This window comes from Gracilinanus agilis, chromosome 2 (genome assembly GCF_016433145.1).
Source record: "Gracilinanus agilis isolate LMUSP501 chromosome 2, AgileGrace, whole genome shotgun sequence".
NCBI classification, from domain to species: Eukaryota; Metazoa; Chordata; class Mammalia; order Didelphimorphia; family Didelphidae; genus Gracilinanus; species Gracilinanus agilis.
In genome coordinates this window covers 272,836,503-272,853,846 of record NC_058131.1, presented here as the reverse complement: position 1 = coordinate 272,853,846, position 17,344 = coordinate 272,836,503, and the positions used below count along the sequence as shown (strand labels likewise).

Genomic DNA, 17,344 nt, shown 5'->3' with positions numbered 1-17,344 from the left:
AGGCTGTACTGGAAGACATGGAAGGGGTGTGTGTGTGTGCGTGTGTGTGTGCGTGTGTGTGTGTGTGTGTGTGTGTGTGTGTGTGTGTGTGTGTTCCAGTTTAAATTTACTAATGGCAGAGGTAGTTTCAGCTTTTGCAATCCTCTGGATTCTTTCACTGCATTTCATGCACTTGTTGGGATTTGGTTGAGGTGCTCATGAGTCATTTCTCTATTGGAAGCCAGGAGAGGCTTCAGATATCTCTTATTATGGAGGAAAAAGGGGGGAAGATTGAGGGTGGCACAAGGAATGGGGGTGGATGCAAGGAGGAAGTTTCAGAGGTAGAGTCCTGAGCAAAAGCCCCACATAGCGGGCTAAAAGGGAAGCCCATTCAGGAAGTTATTTGGGGGACATATGATTAAAGCTTCATGCAATGAGAAATTGGCTTTGACTCAAAAAGGCCATTTACACTGGCTACCTTCTGAGCCCTGATCAATGATGGTAGGAGACCTCCCAAACTCATATGGAGTAGGTTTGAATGCAATGCTTCCAAGGTTTCTTTGATTTCTTCTCATTAGCATGGATTGAATTTCAAGAAATGACTACGCTTATTCTTAGCTGAAAATCCTTGCAGATCTACAAAATAATTTCCTGTGATTGACATCTCTACCATAAAGTTTTCAAGAGTCAGAAGATCCCAGAATATTATCAGTTGTAGGGACTTTCATGGTCATATTGGTCAACAACCTCATTGTATAGATAAGAAAGCAGGCATTTAAAAAGAAAGTGATTTGTGCAAGTTGGTTGCAGAAATGAGGCATGTTATAATGCTCTTTACATTTTTATTTTGCATGGATAAAGTTTTATTATATGTATCTAGTATAAAAAGGGTAATTTAGCATAGGTAGTATTATGAACTCTTATGTTTAGCATAGGTAGTATTATGAACTCTCATGAACTCAGAACGTTTGTTGGGGGTGTGGACCTATAATTTCATCAATCTATGGAGTTTCTTGGTGTGGAAACCCCTTCTCTACCGATGCAGATCAGCAGCGCATCTAACTGAAATCTATAGTCCTAGATTCTATCAATAACTGGAGTCTTTGATTATGTCTATCATTTTTAAGAATAAACTTGTCATTTATAGAGTTGCTGAGGGTCTAAAAGGTAAAGTCACTTGCCCGTGGATACCCAGCAAGTACATGTCAGAGGCAGGACTTGAACCCAGGTGTCTCTGACCCAAGGCCAAGGCCAACTCAAAGCCAACTCTATCAGCCAATGCTATTTAAAGTTGATGAGACTCATTTCTCATAATAACCTTGTGAGGGATTATTATCTTTGCTTTCAGATAAGATCCTGGGATGTTGCTTGGATACAGTATCATGAGGTTGGGGGTGGAGAAAAAGAGCATATGAAGGAAACTAGGTGCTTTGGGGAAGGCTGTGGGGAGTGGAGACCAAAGACAAACTTCCCCATGATTTTTCCTTGAGACACAGATTGGTAAGAGCTTTAGGAGGTAAGGTTGAGAAAGCAAGTAACCTCAGTTTCACCATTAACTTTCTATGACATAGCCCAATAAGTTGCAAGTCCCTTCACTTCTTGGAGACTCAATTTCCTCCTGTGTAAGATGAAGGGATGCAGCCAGGTGATCTATAAGAGCCCTTCTGGAGCCAACATTTTATACCTCACTTGGAGTTGCTTGGCTGCCGTCTCCAGATCTAGAAAGCTAAAGGCAGAAGGGATGGAAACAGATTGGAGAGGGCAGGGAAGTGGAGGGCAATACCGATTCAGGGTCTCACCTATTTAAGCCAAAAGCAATCTATAAAAGGGAATGTCAGTTTCCTGTTTTATTACTCCCCTCTCCACTTATCTGTGCCCTTCCTCTCCTGCTTCTAGGAAATCTTTCCTGACTGACCCCACCTGTCTGATCCCTTCTCTGCCTCAAGCCCTCAGGTATTACATGCTCAGTCTGTAGATTATTTTGTGTGGTATCTGTGCAGTGAAGCTGCTCCAACTCAAGATTCTGGCTGTTCATGTTGTCAAGGCCAGACCAGAGATCTAAACATCCAGAAGTTTTGCTCTGAGCCAAGAAAGTCATTGCCCAAGTGGAAAGTTGTAGAGCTACTCTGCTGGATCTGTCAATACTGCAAACTGATATTTTAATCAGGTAAGAGACTCTAAGGCTTTTGGGCAGGAAAGCAAAGACTATGCCTAGGCCAGTGCTGGTGAACCTTTTAGAGAGGGAGTGCCAGGCACACCCCTCTCCCCTCCTTTAACCCATACAGAGGAGGGAGAAAGTGCTCCTATTGGGCTGCTGGGCAGAGGGGTGGGTGATGTGATAAAATGTCATCAGTAATAGTGGAAAGGAGGAAGGGAGCAGCTCTGCCTGAGACTCTCTACCTTTCTAGTAATGAATTCTGGAGAAAAGGGGGTGGCCATGTGCCCACAGAGAGCGCTCTGCTTGCCATTTTTGGCACCTGTGCCATAGGTTCACCATCGTTGGCCTAGGCAATCCTGCTTAAAGGAACAATTGTATTTTTGAGTAGAATCGAGGGTAGTTTTAATAAGATAAAGTGTCTCCTAGAACTAGCCACATTGATACCTTTGCAGCTCATAAAGGCTTGCTGGATACTGGGGGATGCATAAGATACACAAGATACATAGAGTCAATGAAAACTTCCCAAAATGGTATGGAACTAGTCAGTATTTAATACATGTCAATTCTAAATATGTTTGCCCAAGCAAATGGACTAGTGGTCTCTGTGGTTAGCTTGGTAAAGAATTCAGGGCACATGGGCTATTTATTGATTAATGTTAATAATCTCATCTTACCCAGAAGGTGCTTCAGAGTTTACAAAGCACTTTCACCTCTACTATCTCATTTGATTTTCACAACCACCAGAGAAATAAGGAAAGCTGCAGGACTACATGGTTATATGGAAAAAGGGATATTGTGATCCTATGAGAATTAGAGAAGATGCCATCTGAGATTCCTTCAGACTCTGGGATTCCCTAAATATCTCCATCTTACAGATGAGAGAACTGAGGCCTGGGAGATCAAGTGACTTCTCTTAGGTCATTATTAGTAAATGACCTGAGCTGAGGCTTAAATCCCTATATTTGGATTTTGAATTATCATTTGTCTCATACTCTCTTTGAAACTGGGAAGCAGAATATTGTAGAAATTATTGAACACAAGGGACAGGGACAGGAATGCCTCTATTGCCTCATCCCTGGGAAAAGAGTTCTATTTAATAGGGTTAGAAATGGCACAGAAGAGCTAGAGATTTAGTTCTGGCATCCTTGGTCCAAGATCACCGAAGAAGAGACAATAGTGTTGACTCAGTTCTTGTCCTCTCTCAGAGTTTCAGCAAAGGAATGCACTGTCTCATGATGTAGTAAGCTTGCCATCAAGAGGGGTGTATAGGTCTAAAAAGAGTCTGGATGACTAATGATAATAGAAGAGAGATTCCCGCTTGAAGTGGAAAGTTGGATGATCCCTAAAAATTTCTGTCAGGGATAGGATTCTTTTTTTTAGAAAAGAAAGAGTAACAGAAGGAAAAAGGAGTGGATACCTAGAGGAAAAGAAAGGCAGGAGAGCAGAAGGGAGGACGAAAGGGAAAAAGGCAGATCTATGAGAGGGTGGTAGTGGATTGCATTGTCCAGGAGGACAATAATGGTGTTGGGGGGGCGGGGGTGGACTAGGCTACCTAATTGGAGTGGATTTGACATGGAACAAGTGAAAACAACTGATAGTATCCCTCGCACCATGTAGTCTTCAGATGTGACCCTGAGGGTACCCTTGGTGCCAACTTCCTTCCCTATACTCTTCTTCTCTGGATAATTGGGAGTACAGTCATCTCACAGGAGTGCCTCCTACTGCCACAGGTCTCCTCATGAGCTAATAGGAGTGATATGTCTCTCCTCACTGTTGTCCCCTCCCTCCCCTTTGGCCTGACTCTTGTGTGGTGAGCTTGTACAAGTCCCCAGTCAGCCTCAGAGGAGTTAATCATAGCTGACAGCTTCAGTGCCACACAGCAGTTAGAATTCATGTAACAATTTAGTTTCTAATGAACAGGCTGCATGGCAGGCTTGACTTTGCCGGCTGGGCCCTGCCAGTCCCCAGGGGGACCTGAGGGAAGGGAATCTGGGAGTCTGGTAACAGTGACTTGTTGGAAACAGGAAAAGAAAAAACCATGGATTCTCATCTGGGTGAATTCTAGGATCAGTTGTGTGCACAGAGGGAGGTTCTAATCTGGCCAAAGTTTTGACCCCTTGTCCTCTGTGGGGGTCTTTCAGCTCTACCCCATCGGCCTTGGGAATACTTACATCAACATTTCTAATATCCATGATGTGGAGGGTGTGGGCACTTCCTGCATTGGCAGAGAATGAAATACTTTCATGCTTTGACAGCCTTTATGAATTGTAGTCACCGAAAAAAATTCATCACTTGTTGGTCAGCCCTCTAGTGCTGAATCTCTCTGTACTTAGGCTGGTACTCAGACAACAAACACGCAGTCTATCAAACTCAAAGTCTTTCAGCTTGATAGATTCTGCCAGGGTTTGCACCCCACTGGCATAGCACCAAGAATTCAGGGTCATCTCTGCACCTGATTGAGACTTCCTAAGAGTAAGTGGTCAAATTAATAAGAAGAATTCACATTTATACAGCGCTTTAAGGTTACTAAATACTTTCCTCATAACAACATGTGAGATAGGTTGGGCTGAGATTAGGAATATAAATTCTAATATTTTGGTCCAGACCAGTGAAATGGAAACTCCTTGCAGAAATGCACCTTAGCAATGCAAGTGTAATTTACTGTTTTAGAGGTTTGTTTGTTTTTTAAGCCCTAACTTTCCTTCTTAAAATCAATACTAAGAATTGGTTCCAAGGCAAAAGAGTGATAAGGGCCAGGCAATGGGGCTTAAGTGACTTGCCCAAGGTCACACAGCTGGGAAGTGTCTGAGGCCAGATTTGAACCCAGGACCTCCCATCTCTAGGCCTGACTCTCAATCCACTAAGTCACCCAGCTGCCCCTTTAGAGGGTTTTCTGAGACACTGAAGTATTGAATAACTTACTCATGGTCACAGACCTAGCATCAGCCTCAGGACCTGAGACCACCTTTTTGTCACTCCAGGCCCAGTGCTTCATCAGCCTATTTGGCACTTGAGACCCATCAGGAAGCCCCGTCTTCTCACCTTTTCCCATTCCAGACCACTCAAAACCCATCCAGGAAAGTGTTGAGATATGCTCTTCTCCAATCTTCCTGTTAATCCTTTCTAACCCTTTCCTCATTTCTGGGTGGACACTGATATTCCCATCTTCTCCCCTGGAGGACATCTATAATCCTCCATCTGCTTGGAAGATCTGAGAAGTTCCATTCCCCCTTTCTCAGTAGATCTGAGGTGGATTCCTCCCATTCCACCCCCACCCCCCCACTTGGGGAGCAAATATCACTACTCACACAACTCCGATGTGCGGGAAGTCAGCTATATTCCTTCTGGCAAAATGAAAGATACCAGACCTTACCATCTGTCCTGCCCCTGTGCTATCCAGACCTCTGGGCACATCCATCTGCCCTACTACTGACCTTAGGACTTCTAGACCTTTCCATCTGCCCTACAGTTAAGCCCTCCCACATGTATTTTGTCCCCAGTTAGAATGAGAGCCTCTTGAGAGCAGGTTCTGTTTCTTATTTGTATCTCTAATTCCTAGCACCAGGCTTGCCACATAGAACTTAATCAATGCTCATGCATTTAATTGTTCATCCCATTACAACGAGGGACCCCTCTAATAACGACTCAAAGGGGCGGCTCAGTGGATTGAGAGCCAGTCCTTGAGATAGGAGGTCCTGGGTTCAAATCTGACCTCAGACACTCCCCAATTGTGTGACCCTGGGCAAGTCACTTATCCCCCATTGCCTAGCCCTTACCACTCTTCTGCCTTTGAATTGATTTTAAAACAGAAAATAAAGATAAGAAAAGTCAAGGAGAGAAGAGAAAAGAAAAGAAAAAAGAAGAGGAAAGGAAAGGAAAGGAGAAAAAGGGAAAGGAGAGGAGAGGAGAGGAGAGGAGAGGAGAGGAGAGGAAAGAAAGGGACATCTGGGGCAGTTAGGTAGCTCATGGATAGAGAGCCAGGCCTGGAATTGGGAGGACCTAGGTTCAAATCTGGAAAGAGACACTTCCTAGCTAAGTGATCCTGGGCAAGTCACTTAACCCCCACTGCCTAGCCCTTACTGCTCTTCTGCCTTGGAACCAATACACAGTATTGATTCTAAGGTGGAAGGTAAGGGTTCAATAATAATAATATTGACTCAAATATTCATTTTAATGAATCTGGGAAGAACAAGCCCAGTTTTTTTTTTTTCCATCTGTGCTCTGGATCTCAACCATATGGTACAGTAAAAGAAAATGGACTGGGGGGTGGGGGGGTCTGGAGACCTGAGTGTGAGTCCTAACTCTGCTCCCAGCTCCCTGTGTGATCTTGGATGATTCACTTCAGGTCAGCTCTCTGAGGTTTGGTCTCTGAAACAAGTTTAATAATCGTGCCTTGTGAGGATGAATGTGAAGACCCAGACTTGTAAAAGAACAGGGTCCACCTCCACTGTTTAGAAATGGCTCCTCAGAGATGCTATCGGGAGCCGAAGCGGGCAAGGTGCCTGGGATGAGATGCGGCTTTGTCCGCAGTCAGAATACGCCAGGCTGGTGCGTCTGAGACAAGCCCTCTGAGCCCTGGGCTTGCTGGGTGTCTCCATCTGTTAGCAAAGCACTCAGCCTGGGGCGGCTCAAGTGCTTATGAATAAATTGTGTGGCTGCTCTTTCCTCCCCACCCACAGTCTCTTAAAAAAAAAAAAAAAAAAAAAAGTAGCATCCTGTGGCTCGGGACCTTCTTCCTCTGTGGGCCAATGAGCCCAGTAAGCTATCCCGGAGGATTTCCCCCGCTTAGCCACCAGTTCTGGCCCTTTAAGGCAGGACAGGTTTATAAAGTGCTAACTGTCCCAGTGGGACCCTCAGACTGTTTACAGATAACATCAAGCTTGCTCTCTCCAGCTGGCAGCAGAAATCTAAATTAATTCAGGAACTGCTTCTGTAGCTCCGTCCCTCCGCAGCTCCCTTTAGTTCCCCTCCCCCTCTCTCCGGAAGGGGACGGGGATTCAAAACAATAGATAGAGCCACCACCGTGGGAGGGAGCCCAGCAATGACTCCAGCTCCTGGAACCGGCTCGGAGCGGATCGCGGGATGGCCATTTGGAAGCGACAGCAGCCCATGCATTTTGGTGCCTTTTTGGCCTCTCGATAACTGCCTTATCAATTCTGCTCCATTCTCCTTTTTCCTGGTACATATATCTTCAACTTTCCCTAGTGGAAAAAGCGGTAACCGCCCAGGAGATGTGTTCAGATTCCAGCTCTGCTGCTCATTAGCTAGGTGACCTTGGTCTAATCATTTCCTCTTCCCTCAGTTTCTTCCTCTGTAAAATGTAATTGATACTTGCAATCTCTACCTTCCTGGGCTGTTGTGAGGAAATGACTTTGCATACCACAGAGAAGTGGGAACTATTGTTCCAGGGTTAAATTCCTGCCCCCCTCACTCTCAATTAGGGATCAGAAAATAATGGCATATGTGTTATATTGTCCCAGGGGACACAGGGATCCATAACTTTCTTTAAAAAAAAAAAAATACCCTTACCTTCCGTCTTAGAATCAGTATTATGTATTGGTTTTAAGGCAGAAGAGTGGTCAGGGCTAGGCCAGCGTTGGCGTTGTTGGCACCTACGCTGTCCCCAGCCAGGGAGAGCTGCTCCGGTCCCCCTCTTCCCAGCCCCAGGACATTTTTGCATGCCGCGCCCCTCTCTCCAGCCCCCCAAAGCAAGCACTTTCTCCTTCAACTCTCTCCTGTTATCCAGGGGCTCACAGACACCTTGAATTTGCCCTCTGGGCACTAGAACTCTGAAAAGGTTCGCCAATGAGGGTAGGCAGTGGGGGTTAAGAGTCTTGCCCAGAGGGGCAGCTGGGTAGCTCAGTGGATTGGGAGTCAGGCCTAGAGACGGGAGGTCCTAGGTTCAAATTTGGCCTCAGACACTTCCCAGCTGTGTGACCCTGGGCAAGTCACTTGACCCCCTTGCCCACCCTTACCACTCTTCCACCTATGAGCCAACACACAGAAGTTAAGGGTTTAAAAATAAAAGAAAAAGAGTCTTGCCCAGGGTCACACAGCTAGGAAGTGTCTGAGGCCAAATTTGAACCCAGGACCTCCCATTTCTAGGCCTGACTCTCAATCCACTAAGCCACCCAGGTGCCCCTCACCATAACTTTGTAAAGGTAAAATTTCAGGAAATAGGGGACCTGGGAAACACCCATTCTATATCTGGCCAAGTCTGATTTTGCAAACAATCTGTGTTCACAAGTTTGACAAGGGTGGAAGATCACAGGATCAACTATTCAGAGCTAAAAGGGACCTTGGAAGCCATCTCTGTCCATTGCACAAATGAGATTTAGACGCAGGGAAGAGCCTCTGCTTAGCCAGTGTCAGATGGGCAGTAAATGGCTGAACCAGAATTTGAACCCTAGTTCCTATGACTCTGGCACCCTTTTCAATGCTGTGTAGAGTGACATTCTTTGTTTTTTGGATTTTTTTTCTTGGATGCAAGGTCCGAGCTCCTGTTTTTCTCACCTGTAGGAGAGTAACCAGTGAGAAAACAGGCTCTACCATCATTTCCCTTCTTCTCTAAGGGTCTAAGGGAAAGAAGCAGCAGAAACTCTGCAGCATGTGTTTACAGGAAGATTTTCCTGCACATTAGAATGAGGAAAGCAGAGAAAGGTTGGAGGGATCACCAAGGGGGATACACTGAATAACTATTTAGGCATATTCAAAGACTTAAATAAGCACAGATCCATTTTATAGCTAGCAAAAGCGAGGCACGGAGAGGCTGTTATTTCCTCAAAGTGCTACAGTAGTTGAGACAGCTGGAACGAAGACCTTACCTCCCCATTCTTCTGGAACTTGTGCTGGCTAGCCCACATCTCAGATCTTACGAGCAGTTCGGAGGATTATATTTTAGGAAAGACTATCATTTTAGAGCCAGAAAAGAACCTGATAAGCTAGAGAGCATTAAGAGGAAGCCCATAGAACAGTGAAGACCTGGGAGATTGGGGCAAGTGCGGATTGGTTCAAGGAAACTTGGGGATACTTAGCACGGTGCTTGACACATAGTAGGTACTTCGCAAATGTTTATTGATTGCTTTATGTTTGGTTTAGGGAAGAGATGAGAAGATTTACTGGAGACATTAAGAATTTCCTTCAGTTATTTGAAGGGCTGTCAAATGAAAGAGGGATTGGATTCCTTTTGCTTGGACCTTGTGGGCAGAATGGTGGATGGGAGCTACAAAGTGGCAGATTTCAATTTGATGTCAAAGAAAAATCTCTCTAATAATCAGAGCTGTGAACAGGGAGACTTGGCTACTTTGGGAAGTAATAGGTTCATCCTTTCTAGAGGTTTTTGAGGGAAAACAGTTTGACCAATAATTAGGCATGACTTGGAGGGGACTCTCCTAGAAATAATGTCTAGAGTGAGGCAGCTGGATGGTGTGATGGATAGAGCACTGGACCTGGAGTCAGGAAGACCTGAGTTCAGATCCAGTCTTGTATATTAATTAGTTTGTGATCCTGAGCTAGTCACCTAACCTCTGCAGTTTTCTCATCTGCAAAATGGGAATGATAATAATAGCATCCACCTCCCAAGGTTGTTGTTGAGAGGATAAAATGAGATGTATTCATAAGCACTTCACAGACCTTAACGCACTATATAAATGTACATTATTATTATTATTATTATTATTATTAGTAGTAGTAGTAGTAGTAGTAGTAGTAGTAGTAGTAGTAGTAGTAGTAGTAGTAGTAGTAGTAGTAGTAGTAGTCCTTGGGCTACTTTTTCATTCAGGGATTCTATGATTCTGAGAGTTTGTGCTTGAAGGGAACTCCAAATTCTTCTCCCATGCTTAAGGGTACGTGGTCACTCTCTCCAATCTATGGTTCATTGTTTAGGAAATGAGCATTTATTTTGCTGTCATTCAATCAAGAAATGTTCATCAAGCTTCTACTAGGTGCAGGGCTCTGGAGATACAAAGACAAATGTGGAACAATAAGAGAGAAGACAATATGTAGATATATGATGTTATAACATTTCGGTCATGTCAGATTCTCCGTGACACTATTTGGGGTTTTCTTGGCAGAGATACTGGAGTGGTTTGCCATGAGGAATCTGAGACCAACAGGGTTAAGTGACTTGCCCAGGGTCACTTAGCTAATAAGTATTTATGTGAGTGAATATGTAGACCATAGGTATAGGCAATCAATATATACAAAGAAGATTGAAGATAAACATAGAAGGGAAAGCACTAGCAGCTGGGAAGGGGAGAGCTTAGGAAAGACCTCTGGCAGAAGGTGGCCCTTTATATATATATAAAATCTTTACCTTCCATCTTAGAATCAATACTGTGTATTGGTTCCAAGGTATAAGAGTTGTAAGGGCTAGGCAATGGGGGTTAAATGACTTGCCCAGGGTCACACAGCTATGAAGTGTGGAGGCTACATTTGAACCCAGGACCTCCCATTTCTGAGCCTGGTTCTCTCTCTCTCTCCCTCTCTCCCTCTCTCTCTCATATATATATATATATATCCCTTACCTTCTGTCTTAGAATCAATACCAAGCATAATTTTCAGGGCAGAAGAATGGTAAGGTCTAGAGCAATTGGGGTTAAGTGACTTGCCCAGGGTCACATAGCTAGGAAGTGTCTGAGGGCAAATCTGAACCCAGGTCCTCCTAACTCCTCTCTGGGCCCAGCTCTCTATCCTCTGAGCAGGTATTTATTGAAGAAGAAAAAGGCAAAGTGCATGGGGATGGGGGGGGGGCCCTAGTGAAAGGCAGGGCATTCATAACTAAGTGGAAAAGGCAACATGGCAGAGTGAAAAGAACTCTAGACTTGGGAATATGCTGGACCTTCACTTCCTGGCTATGTGACTTTAAGCAAATTGTTTTACTTGTATGAGTTTCAGTTTCTTCATCTGTAAAGTGGGGATGTTAATACCGTTCATTGGGAGGGATGTTAGTAATGTTCAGTGTGAGAGAAATGCTTTGTAATCAGAAAAACTCCATAAAAAGAGGAACTTTTATTAAATCATCAGCATCAAAATGATTAGCAGCCCCCTTTTACACAAGAACATATGAAAAGGACAAGGTAATACAATGGAAACGGCATTTCAGTGCAGCAGGAACAGAAAGCAAGTAAGAGATCCCTGTAGGGTGGGATTAGTTAAGCAGCGCTTCTTAGCACACGAAGGAGACCTGATCTGACATAGCAAGATGGAGAAATAAAGCTAATTCGGGAAAGGGAAATTCGGTGCTGAAGGAGCAGAGTGGGGACAGTGGGAGCGTGAGTAATGAGATGAGTCTAGTTAAAGTAGAATTGATGAGGAGCAGGAAGGATTGGAGACCTTGAATAAAGCCTGGGCTTACCCTGCTGGGCTGTGGGGGACCACATTCTGAGCAGGGGAGCATCACTGTGGGAAGATCTGGGTGGCAGTGGCCTGCAGACCAGCCTAGATTCATGGAGACCATCAGGGCTGTTTTTTTTGTTTGTTTGTTTTTTTTCTGAAAGTTGCAGGATCTGAACCAGAACAATGAATTGAGAATTCTTGGGGGAAATCCTCCCCCCACCCCTGAGTTTCTGCAGTGTTCTAGTAATGCTGAGCCAGCAGCTCATAGCAAGGCGAAGCCATCATCTCTCAGTTTTCTGCATGAGGGAGAATAAAGAGGATTTATTTAGGAAAATGAAACAATTTATTTTGGGGGGTTTGAATTCAGCTCACAATATCAGGGCCATCATGTTGCAGTTGATGACTCAGAAATGCAAAGGTTTCAGCGATTACTTTTCTCCTGACAGAGCCAAGCCTTCCCCAACACCATGTGTGCAGCTATAGACAGGGTGATTTTCAATCTAATTAAGTTTCCCAGGCAGCAGAGGCCCCCTTTTCTGCACCCCCTCCCCATCACTACCGACTAATTCATGAGCGTTGCATATTTTAATTCTCTCCTGAAGTGGATTCACCTCTTCTTCCTTCCGGAAGTCTGGCAGGTAAATGAGGGGCACCTGGAGGCAGCCAATCCCAGGATGATTAAATCAATTCAGGAATGTACCCCTTTTGGGGCCACCCAGAATCCTGCCAGGCTTAACCAAGCTTCCAGTGAAATTTGATTCAACTGGTGTTTACTGATGCCTCCTGTATGCCCAGACCTGCACTAGTCACTGTGGGGGGAAAACTAAGGAAGGAGACAGAGTTCTTCCCCTCTAGCTCATGGTCAAGGCAGGAAGAGGACTTGCTGAAATAGTTTGTGGAATCCCAGAATTTCAGAAAGGAAGTAGGTAATCAGGGTCCCCAAAAGGCAAAGACAAGAGCTATGGGAGTTCAGGGGAGAGGAGATAAGAATGGTCTGAAGTTAAATAGTCAGTCCTAGTCAGACCACATATGGATGACTATATTCAGTTCTGGGTGGAGCAATGGATGCAGTCCTTGACCTGGAATCAGGAAGACCTGGATTTAGATCTGCTCTCAGATACTTACTAGCTCTATGGCCTTGGAAAAGTCACTTAACCTCTGTCTGCCTCAGTTTCCTCAACTATGTAATAGGATATAAAAAAACTTCACAGGATTGTTGTAAGGACCAAACAAATAATATTCAGAAAGCCTTAAAACAGTGCTTGGCACATGATGGGCATTTAATAAATGCTCGTTCCCTCCCCTGCATTCTAAGGAGGACGATGACTAGCTGGAGTGTATTCAGAAGAGGGTGACCAATATGAAGAAGGGACTGAAAATTATGCCACTGAAGAATTTATTGAAAGGACTGGGACCTTTTGGCCTGGAGAAGACTGGAGTAAGAGTATGATAGTGCTATCAAATGGAAGAGGAAGTGGGCATTCTGTTTGGACCCAATAGGCAGAACTTAGAGAAATAAATAGAAATTTCAGAGAAATCCATTATAGTTTACTATAACTGTAGCATCTCAGCAACTCCCCCTCATCTACAGGGCTCCCAGAAAAGTCTTCCAGGTTAAAAATATCCATGTGCCTATATCCACTAAAAAGGAGCTTATCACCTACTACAGGCTATGTGCATGCATGTAGTATATGTATACATGATCATCAGTTTCCCAACTCTTATAACCCTCAGTGAAAAGTCATGGGGGTGAAGTCTCAAGTGAGTCCCAAGGACTTCACTCTTCTTTAGCTACCCATCTCTTTGGGTACTTCCAGGTGCCCCTCACTTTTCCTAAAGCTGTTCTTAGAACTCACCACAACCTTTGATTACCACACTCCCTGTGTTCTTAGTCTTCCTCCTTGATTTGGTCATACCTTAATCTCTGCAAAGTCTTGGCTCTTTAGGTGAGCAGTTCAACTTTCTACTGTCCTGCACTGTGTCTCCTTTGCTCCAGACTTTTCTGATCTCCAATTTACAGTTGGCCAGTCCTCTATCCTGGATTATCTTCACCATCTCCTTTTCCCTCCTCTCCTTCAGAGGCAATGAAGACTGTTAGAGGAAGTCACACGTCTGTGTGAGTCTACTGCAAAGTCATATTATCTGATTTCAACTAGCTGCTAATTTCTGCTTGGCAAAACTTGTATTTTTCCTTTATCCTATTCCTCTAAGAGGCTCTTCCAAGGATTCTCTTCTCTCATCAAAGCCCCAATGCGTCTTCCACTCTACTTGAAGCATATGTCAATGCTTCCTGCTTTCCTGAGGAAATACATGTCATTTTTTTATTTCAAAACCTCTCTACATCTTCATCCACCCTTTTTTCCTTTACTCCTTACTCTGAGGAAGTGGTCCTATTCTTTACCAAGATCAATTCTTCAGGAAGTTTCATTATTCATACTCTCTTTCTTTGTCTCTGTTTCTATCTCTCTGTTTTCCTCTATGTCTGTCTCTGCCTTTATCTCTCTTTTAGTCTGTCTCTGTGTTTCTGTGTCTCTTGTCTATGTCTCTCTGACTCTCATCATGAGATGGTACACTAAACATATCCCTGGATTTGGAGTCAAGAAGCTCCAAGATTGCATCTCATCTTGGGCAGTTACTAGTTGTGTGATTCTAGGCAATACATCTTCTTAGCCTCAGTTTCCTCATCTCTGAAGTGAGAAGAATAATAATGCCTACCTCACAGGATCGTCTTGAGGCTCAAACAAAATAACAAATATAAAGCACTTTGAAACCTCAAAGTACTATATAAATGTTAGCTATTATTAGATAATATAATCTTCAATCTTTGATTCTCTGCTGGCTCTTTTCTTACCACTTATAAATGTAACTAGATCTGTCCTTTCCTTAAAAGGATATATCGCTAGATATAACGATGGATAGAACACTGGTTTGGAATCAGAAAAACTCGCCTTCATAAGTCCAAATCTAGTATCTTTGCCAAGAAAACTCCAAATGGGGTTAAAAAGAGTTGGATACAACTGAAATGACTCAACAATAAAATTTCCTTTGAAATCACTTGAGGAGGTCATACCCTCCAGCTACTGTCCCACATCACTCCTCCTTTTCACTGATAATCACCCCCAAAAGGATTATATACAGGCAATAGCAGCTGTGTGATCCTGGACAAGTCACTGAATACTGTTTGCCTCAATGTCTCATTTGTAAAATGAGCTGGAGAAGGAAAAAGTAAACCATTCACTTTTCCATCCCTTTTGTTCTGACTTCCAGTCCTTCTATCCAACTGAAAAGGCTCTTTGCAAGGTTGCCAATGTTCTCTTAATTCTTTCCAGTCATTAGACATTTTTTTAGTCCTCATACCCTTTGATCCAACTGGGCTCTTGAGGCTGTTGCCTACTTTCTCTTGATGGATCCTCTTTTCTTGGCTTCAATGACACTGCTTTTTACTGACTTTCTTCCTGCCTGTCTGAACATTCCTTTTCCATATCCTTCACTGGATTAACATCCATCTTTTGACCTTTTAGTGTGAGTGTTTCCCAGAGCTTTGTCTCAGATCCTCTCATCTTCTCACTCTAAATGTGTTTTCTTGGAGATACCATGGGTCCATCTTTGTAGGTGACTCTCAATTTTATATGTTCATCCCTGATTAATATTTCTTCTTGAATATCTCATAGGTATCTCAAACTCAATATGATAATAGTGGGAATCATTATTTCCTTGCCTAAGCTTTCCACTCCTTCAGACTTCCTTATTTCTCTTGAGGAGGCCACTATCCTCCTAGTCACTCAGGTTTATAACTTGAGTTATCCCCAAGGCTTCTTTTTCCCTTACTTTCACATTAAACTATTTGCCAGGTCTTGTTGATTATGTATTCACAAAATCTCTTTCCTCCATCCCCTTCTCTCTCTTCTATCACCATCACTCCAGTTCATACCTTCATTACATCTCCCTTGGACTACAAAAAGATCTTTGTAATTTGTATTTCTGCTTCTGATATATTTCCTCTCTAATCCTTTCTCCATACAACCAGCAAAATAATCCTTTAATAAAAAAATAAAGTAATAAAATTAATAATATATGAGCAATTAATAACATAAAATGAGAATTTAAAAATATTTTATTTTTCATTTCCACTCAGCTGTGGTGCCTGTGAGGAGAGTTCCAAGCAGCCAAGGCACCAAGCTGAAATGACATGATTCTGAAGCCCATTTCCACAAAGTTTGGCATAAACAAGTTGCTACATGGTTTAACCAGCCAGCCAGGAAGATCAGAAGATGAAAAGCTTGACAAGCAAAACCTGGCCAAATTGTTCCACATCATGTATCTGGTCCTATCAGGTCAATAATGAGGTGCCCTACTGTCTAATACCACACTGAAGTGTGTGCTGGTAGAGGATTCAGGTTGGAAGAGCTTTGGATGGCTGATATCCATAAAAAAGCAGCACAGACTATTGGTATCTCTGTGGACCCTCATCACTGAGATAAGTCTACAGAATCTCTCCAGGAAAATATGCAGTGATTGAAAGAATATTATTCCAAATTATTCCCATGGAAGCCATCTGCACCTAAGAAGGGAAATAGTTTTCATAAAGAACTCATTTTGGCAACCCAGCTTTCAGAACCAGGTATACTCATCAGAAATGTCTACAAAAGAGAATGATCTGGTTGTTACTGAAGATGAAAAGAATTTCAAGGCATTTACTAGTCTTTGAATAGTCTGGGCCAATGCCTATCTTTTTTGGAACTGGGACAAAATAAGCCAAGAAGGTTGCAGAGCAGGATGTGAAGAAGAAAAAGTCAACTTTTTCTGAGAACTTTCTGAGAATTTTCAAAAAATTATACTAAACAAAAAAATTTATTTCATCCCAACTATAAGTAAAAACAATTTTTAACATCATTTTCTAAAAATTTAAGTAACAAATTCTCTCCTTTCCTCCATCCCCTTACCCCTCCCTGAAATGGTAAGGAATTTGTTATAGGTTATACATTGTTATAATGATCCTGGTGTTATAAGGAGCTGAAGCTAAGTGTGTGTGTGGGTGATACCTAAGTGTAACACAAGTTGTGATAGTGAAACACAAAGGACTCCACAGAAGTAGTTGTTGTGAATCTGCTAAACCCAACTTCAGAATAACAGTGTCCCAGAATAGCCAGCCAAATGAAAAATATGTGATTAGAATTGTACAGCTGCTTCTTTTTTTTTTTAAACCCTTACCTTCTGTCTTAAAGTCAATACTATGTATTGGTTCCAAGGCAGAAGAGTGGTAAGGGTAAGCAATGGGGGTCAAGTGACTTATCCAGGGTCACACAGCTAGGAAGTACCTGAGGCCAGATTTGAACCCAGGACCTCCTATCTCTAGGCCTGGCTCTCAATCCACTGAGCTACCCAGCTGCCCCCACATACAGCTGCTTCTAAGTGACTATTCTGGCCTAGAAAGGATAATGCTAAAGTTGACTGTGAATTATATTTTGCTATAACTGCTAATATCCTCCTTTCCCTCAAATGACCCAAGGATATAATCACTAAGCCCAAAGATAGAGTTGACACCAAACCTAGATAAGTTTAAAGATTTAATGTTATCAGGCTTAGGAGGGGAAGCAGGGTAATGATTGGGAAGGAGGGAAACAGGAAGTCCTTAACCTAAGCTAATGATCATAAAGATGGTACTTGAATTGATGGTAGTCAGGCCTGTCAGTTGTCAATTGCTAATTGCCAGTTGCCAGTCTGGCTGGGCGAGACTGGGTTCAACCTAAATCACATTACTTTGTTTTTAGATGTTGTTGCTTCTTCTTGGTGAATAAATCATGACCAGGCTAATCAATATAAAGGTAACACAGGATCCGGGACTGTGAAATTGGTTGGTGCAGGTTGCTG

General features: G+C 43.1%; 1 pseudogene; it reads left to right on the top strand.

Annotated features, from left to right (window-relative positions):
* Window positions 1-6,608: 6,608 nt before the first annotated feature.
* LOC123233613 lies at window positions 6,609-16,314 on the top strand (annotated as a pseudogene).
* The last annotated feature ends 1,030 nt before the right edge of the window (window positions 16,315-17,344 follow it).